Source organism: Lissotriton helveticus, chromosome 5_1 (assembly GCF_964261635.1).
Source record: "Lissotriton helveticus chromosome 5_1, aLisHel1.1, whole genome shotgun sequence".
NCBI classification, from domain to species: domain Eukaryota; kingdom Metazoa; phylum Chordata; class Amphibia; order Caudata; family Salamandridae; genus Lissotriton; species Lissotriton helveticus.
This window is the reverse complement of record NC_136065.1, coordinates 435,275,712-435,282,710: the sequence shown is the minus strand read 5'-3', so window position 1 is coordinate 435,282,710 and position 6,999 is coordinate 435,275,712. Positions and strand designations below refer to the sequence as shown.

General features: G+C 46.1%; 1 pseudogene; it reads left to right on the top strand.

Annotated features, from left to right (window-relative positions):
• Positions 1–1,154: 1,154 nt before the first annotated feature.
• Positions 1,155–3,281, top strand: LOC144753197 (UDP-GlcNAc:betaGal beta-1,3-N-acetylglucosaminyltransferase 7 pseudogene; annotated as a pseudogene).
• The last annotated feature ends 3,718 nt before the right edge of the window (positions 3,282–6,999 follow it).

The following is a 6,999-nucleotide window of genomic DNA, read 5'->3' as shown; positions in this document are numbered from 1 at the left end:
TTGTAACTGCACACTTGTCACTTTTTCCTCCTGTGCACTTTTTACTACCTCATGTATTTTTGGCTGCTCACAATTTTTACTACCTCATGTATTTTGTTTGCTCACAATTGTCAGTATTACCTTTACTACCTCATGTATTTTTGGTTGCTCACAATTTTTACTACCTCATGTATTTTGTTTGCTCACAAATGTCACTATTACCTTATGTAACGTAATGTATGCTTTTGTAATCTGTTCTTTTGTAATGTTTCTCATTATGTTCATTTCTGTTCCTTTTGTGAAGCGCTCTGACACCTTCGGGTAAAGTCCGCGCTATATAAAAATGCATAAATAAATAAATAAAATATAAATATTATGACAGTGGCACACATGAGTGTACAGCCTTCCTAGCGTAAAATAAAGAGGTATGGTATGCCCAACCTGACAGGCCGGTTGCTAAGAAAAAATTATTTTCCATGCCATACGTTTGCCTTTTTTTTTTAAGCGATAAACTTATAGGTGTTACTCTTACTCTATATAAAGGTACACAATATGTCGACCTCGGAAGGATGATAGACGAATGTAGCCTTGTCGGTATTTGCAAGTCATACTCGGTGTCAGTAGCGAACGCTAACATCAAGTATTTGTTACGTTTGGCATTATTAAACGGTTTGCAGTAGGCATCATGATATGAAGAGAGCTATTAAAACACCTAAATGAAATCTCGATTTCATTCTTAATAATTAATCTTGTATTTTGCTCTTTGTTACTTTTAATAGTATAACAGATGTTCATTTTAAACAATCAGCCTTGTAAATGATTATGTGTAACTTTTAATAGTGTGCTTTACACACTTTGACCTGGGCAGATACAGAGCATTTTCAAGAGTCCCTAGAACCCCCGTGATGAATATGTAACTATGTAAATGCCCCTCATTCAAAATCCACAATAAGAGAGGTTGCCTTCCTACCCCGGCCGCCGCACACATTCTCAAACACAGCCCTTGGGGGTGTGTGCGTCGCGTGGAGCTGTGACGTTACACCTAGACTGGGAGCCTCCCTTCCTCCTCCCTCCTCCCTCCTCCCTCCTCCCTCCTCCCTCCTCTCCCTGCTCCTGCGCGAGCCTCCTCTGACATAGTCGAACAGTGTTCGTCTTCTAAGCCGGGTGCAACCAGCGGCTCGGCTGCAGCGCTGCTGCACTCAGTCTCCTGGGGTCTTTTTGGGAGAAGTTCAGGGGTAGTCAGTCTGGGACTGAAACTTCCCGACGAAGACTGACTATGCACAGAAGAATTACTGGACGGCTGAACTCAACCCTCCTAGACCGTGATGGAGCTGTCAGCTACGCAGGAGCCCAAACGAACTGAGAGACCTTTGGGGCAGAAGTTCTCCCTGCGAGGACATCTTTGAATGGAGAACAGAGCCCTGCACAGGACTATTGCGGGTAAAAGGTTTCATCGGACGGTGGAAGCACCAATAAAATGAGCCATCTATTGTTTCATGGCAAAATACTATCAGAGGAACCACTCACCCAGATCTAGCAAGCACATTTTCAATTTTGGATTGCAATGGGTTTATTGGTTTCTTTGGAGGGGCTCTCAGACGTTGTGACTCAGGGCACAGGGAGCTGTTGATTTTTCCATGAACATTGTCTGCAGGACTTTTGCCTGGCTTGAGTTGCACGTCTGGTTACTTGTTGTATTTGACAACCTTCCGTACCTAGCCTCGTGAACAGTGGCCGAGAACGGTGGACCATGGTCAGGTGATTCTCTGCCAACGTGGGGGATAATCCGAAAATAGGGACATGGAGGTTTGCTTCAAAAGGAGGAAGATTCTGAAGACCTGCCTGAGCTTGTCTTTCTTCTTAGCCACGCTTGTTGCCCTCCACAGGCTCACGAATGTTGACGAAGGCCAAAAGAGAACCCTGGACTTCAAAGCAATGGACTTTTTTTATCCTGCCAGCGAGGGCTCCGACAAACCAAGCAGTGAAGGCCTGAACTTCAGCCAGCCAGGCCGGGAACTAACTCCGCATCTGAGCACGGTTCCTCAAACTTCACCCAAGTGGGACATACCAAAAAGCATCTGCCTAGAAAACCAGGCCATGAGGAAACAACCATGGTTCAAAAACATGGACACCAGGTTCCACCAGTACATGCTCCTCAGACACTGCAGGTACTTCCCCATGCTGCTCAACCACCCCGAGAAGTGCCATGGCGAAGTGCACCTACTCATCGTGGTGAAGTCCCTCATTGAACAGTATGACCGCCGGGAAGCTATCAGGAGGACATGGGGTCAAGAGAAGCAAAATGGAGGGAAGAAGATCCGCACCTTGTTCCTCCTGGGGACCACGTCCTTGGGCAAGGACCGCCAGACTCTCCAAAGACTTATCCAACAGGAAGACCAGATCTATGGGGATATTCTACAGTGGGACTTCATGGACACCTTCTTCAACCTCACCCTCAAAGAAGTCAACTTTCTAAAATGGTTCCACATGTACTGCCCTAGAGTGGAGTTCATCTTCAAGGGGGATGATGACATTTTTGTTAACACCAAGAACATTTTAGATTTCTTGACCTTCCGAAAGGAGGACCCCAACCTGGCCAGCCTCTTCGTTGGTGACATCATCCACAGAGCAGTGCCTATTAGGAACAAGCACAGCAAGTATTACATTCCACGGGAGATGTTCATCGGGCCTTACCCAGTGTACGCAGGTGGTGGTGGCTTCTTGATGTCTTCGAGTCTGGCGAAGAGACTGCTCCCGGTTTCAGAGAGGATCCCACTCTTCCCCATCGATGATGTTTTTTTAGGGATGTGCCTGAAAGCAGTCGGCGTCCAACCAAAAGCCCACAGTGGCTTCAGAACCTTTGGGATCAGCAAGAAGAGGGCGAGCGCCATGAACACAGACCCTTGCTTCTACAGGAGCTTACTGGTAGTCCACCGGCTCACAGCACCAGATCTGGTCAAGATGTGGCACACTCTCCACAACAGCACAATCAAGTGCACAAAATCCACGTATTTCTAAGAAATAGTACTGTCCGCGTTAGCCCAACTCTTGCCAAAGCATACTTTTAAAACAAAACGTATTAGGAGAATTTTCCAATAAATTAAAATTGACAGAGAACTAAATGTGGCCATTCATGTGTAAGCTTATGGAGGGAGATGAGGTTGTCTCATGTCAGGCGTGAGTGGTTCATCCAGCCCTATGTTTTTCGTTACATCCTGAACCTTGTAGTGCTGGGTGTAGAATGGTTGTATGTCATAATATCAAGCACAGATGTGGTCTTCCAGTATACCGTCATGGTAAGTGTACACAGGGAAGTAAAGATTTACTATTCTAAATCCAATTATAACTGACAATACGTCTGTAGACAATTTTGGAGTGGTTATATGTGTGCAGGTCGAAATAAAAACTTCCTTATTATGGTACCACCCATCTGTGATGGGAATAACACAGCTAAAAAAATGGAATGCAGATAGTACAGCCATGAGGGGGTAAACTACACACATCTGCCATGAACAACTTGAGGTCTGGTCGAGCTTGACAATCACAATTTATAAATGGTGCTCCTCAAACTGAGTTCTCTCTTGGGGCTTAAATGAAAGTATTCCAAATCAAGCTGCCACGTTTCTCGGAGATATGTTTCTATTGGCTGCCTTCCTCAAGCAATGCCCTATGAGGGAGGGCAGCTTCTTTCCATGAGCACACTACAAAGAACCGTGAAAACTTAAATTGCCCCGCGATTTTTGTCTTTGCATTTTGTTACCTGAAATTCTACATTTTTTAATGAGAAAAGCAACATTGTCTAAGGCAGGCTGCAAAGGAAAAACCCGGGACAGATTGAAGCGCTCATTGTTGCCTTGCAGCAGCTCAGTTCTGTGAACCACTTTTAGGCACTCTGGTTGGGCTGTGGTAGAGTTGGGAAAAAGTGCATGATTTAGAGTACCAGGCACTGAGGTCTCACAGGTGGGTTTAGACCTGTGTTCTGCAGGTATGTCTCGAGCAGCAGGCGGTTAACCTACTGAGCTATTCTTGTCCTTAATGCTTTGCTTTTATACAAAAATACCTTTGACTGTATGACCAGGGCTTTAAGTGGGATGGAAAAAATGGGGGGTGGACAGTCTAATCAAGGGCGTGGCTTAAAACACTTAAGCTAAAATTAGCAGTGTGCTGCCCTACTGGTATTTTGCTACTTCTGTCCATTCATTCAGAAATATAATACAAGTAACATTTCACCTACAACAAGCCAGGCCTATTGACTTTGTCAATGGTTGTAAGTTGCATAAGATAAATAAGCAACAACTATCACTTCTTTGTACATAATATTGAAAAAGCTTCTCATCACTCTTGTGGGCGAAGTTGTGGTGTAAGGCTAGAGCAGCCGCCTCTCGAGCTGAGAAAACAGGTTCCAGCCTGAATCCTGTGGTTCAAAAAAGGAATATGCCATTAACTGGTGCTCGTGTAAAGTGCTCGACGTTTGCACGATAAAAAACCCGAAAAAAACGAGTCTCTTTGGGGTACATAAAATGCAGTGACAGGTGGTGCTAATGCAGAGTTAAGTTGTTTTTTTCCACCCTGAGGGTAAAAATGTAGAGCCCGATAGGAGCCCGTCTCGGCACCGGCTTTTAAAAACTGCGGTGCTTGGCACCGGCAGGACCCGGCATACCTAAAGCCCTGTGTATGACATTACAGTTTATATTTTTACCAGTTCTTTCTTCAGTATATTAATTTGACTGTCATTTACATTCTCTCAGAAATCAAGCACAGTGACATTGAGTCTTGAAAACAATAATTGTAGGACAGAATGCACAGACAGTGTACAGACATGCTGACACTGGGACTAGGAGACAGACCCCAGGGAATCGGGCGGAGCCACACTCAAGCATGGAACACGAAGACAGACACCGGGGGAGGGAAACAGAGCATCTAGGGCAGGGAAATAAATGTCATGGGGCAGAGAGAATGGCATTGGGGTAGGAAGACAGGCACTCGGGAACAGAGAGATAGGGAAGTGTAATTGGGACAGGAGGAAAGTGGGATAACGAGATAGGAGGACACGTCCCATGGCACTGGGGCAGCGAACCATAGACACAGAGACAGAGCCTCCCCCCCCCCCCCCCCCTCTCACGGTACCAACCTGACGACACTCCAGTCGTACACGTTCTAGACTCGCCGATTACGGAAACAGAAAGACTAGTACGCCAACATTAGTAGTGAGAGATATGGACGCACGCTGTGTGGAAGACACTGACATGGAGACCGAGAAACACGGACCCAAACAGAGCGAGGGACTTTGGGACAGGGAGATGCTGACTCCATCATGAAAAGAGAGAGCTTCGGACTCACCCCGCGGGGACAGTACCAACTACATATTGCTTGGAGGGCGTGAACCCCAAGATGCTGTCACTCACCTCCCCAGACAAGGAGACTGAGGGAGTACAGATACACACAATAGTGGTTGCAAGGGGCAGCTGGGAGAACAGATATACAACAGGGGTTGGAAAGTGGCAAGTGAGAGAACAGAACAGATACACACAAGAGAGGCTGGAAGGGGGCAACTGGGAGTACAGACACACACAAGAGCGGCTGGAAGGGGGCAACTGGGAGTACAGACACACACAAGAGGGGTTGGAAGGTGGCAACTGGGAGTACAGATACACACAAGCGGGGTTGGAAGGTAAAGTCCACATTTGTAAAGCGCACAATCACCCGTAAGGGTCTCTAGGCGCTGGGGGCCGTCGGGAAGATTAAGCGAGCTATTGCCCAGAGTCACATGGTGCTGGACTAATCTGCCGCCGGAGCCGGGGATCGAACAGTGATCCCCAGATTCCAGCGTCAGTCGCCCTGGCCGCGGTGCCACACCTCTCCCACTTGGCAATTCGGAATACAGATACACGTAGCAAGAGTTGGAAGGTGGCAACTGGGAGTACAAATGCACCCCAGTGTTGGAAGGTGTCAACTAGGAGTACAGACACACACACCAGGGGTTTGAAGGATGACAACTGGAAATATAGATACACAACTGGGGTTTGAAGGTGGAAGCGGGAAGAACAGATACACACAACAGGGTTTTCAAGGTAACAACTGAGATTACAGATATACACGATGGGTTGGAAGGTGGAAACTAGGAGTACAGATACACACAACAGGGGTTGAAAAGTGGCAACTGGTAGTACAGATACCCACAAGAGCGGTTGGAAGGTGGCAACTGGGAGTACAGACACACACTACGTGGGTTGTAAGGTGGTAACTGGGAGCACAAGCGCACACAAGCGGGGTTGGAGAGTGAAAATTGGGAGTACAGATACACATAACAAGAGTTGGAAGACGGCAACTGGGAGTACAGGTGCACACAATAGGGGTTGTAAGGTGACAATAAGGAGTACAGATACACCCAGCAGGGGTTTGAAAGTGGTAACTGGGATTACAAATTCACACAATCGGTTGGAAGGTGGAAACTAGGAGACGGATACACACAATAGGTGTTGGAAGGTGGCAACTGGGAGTACAGATACACACAACTGAGGTTGAAAGCGGGCAAATTCGAGACAATTTTTGGACCTCCTAAACAAAAAGGAAACTAGCAGTTGGCTCTGTACTAGCCGAGACAGCAGAAGGCGCAAAGAGATCTTGTAAACCGTACTAATGTGTACATATAAAACTGGATAACTTGACAAGGCAGTAAATTAACCATACTCAAGTAGTCTCTCAAAGTGATCCCTGTGCAGATTAAGTCGTACACAGTGACCCCTATGCATCTTTAAGTCTCATTGTGTTTAACTTACTCTTTTTATCTACAAAAAAGTGGACGTTATCGCCACAAATGTAAATCAATTAGTTTGAAACTAGAAATGCTGGGCAAACACAGAAAGCGATACATGCAATGCTGACTCAGAAATATTCACCTGCCCACTAGCCACAGGTTAGTGAAAAGTAAAAAAATATATATATAATATAGCAGGGTGAGCAAAATTGTGATGGCCGTAAGTTCTCTACAATGGCTCTGGCTTGTAGATTTCTATAATG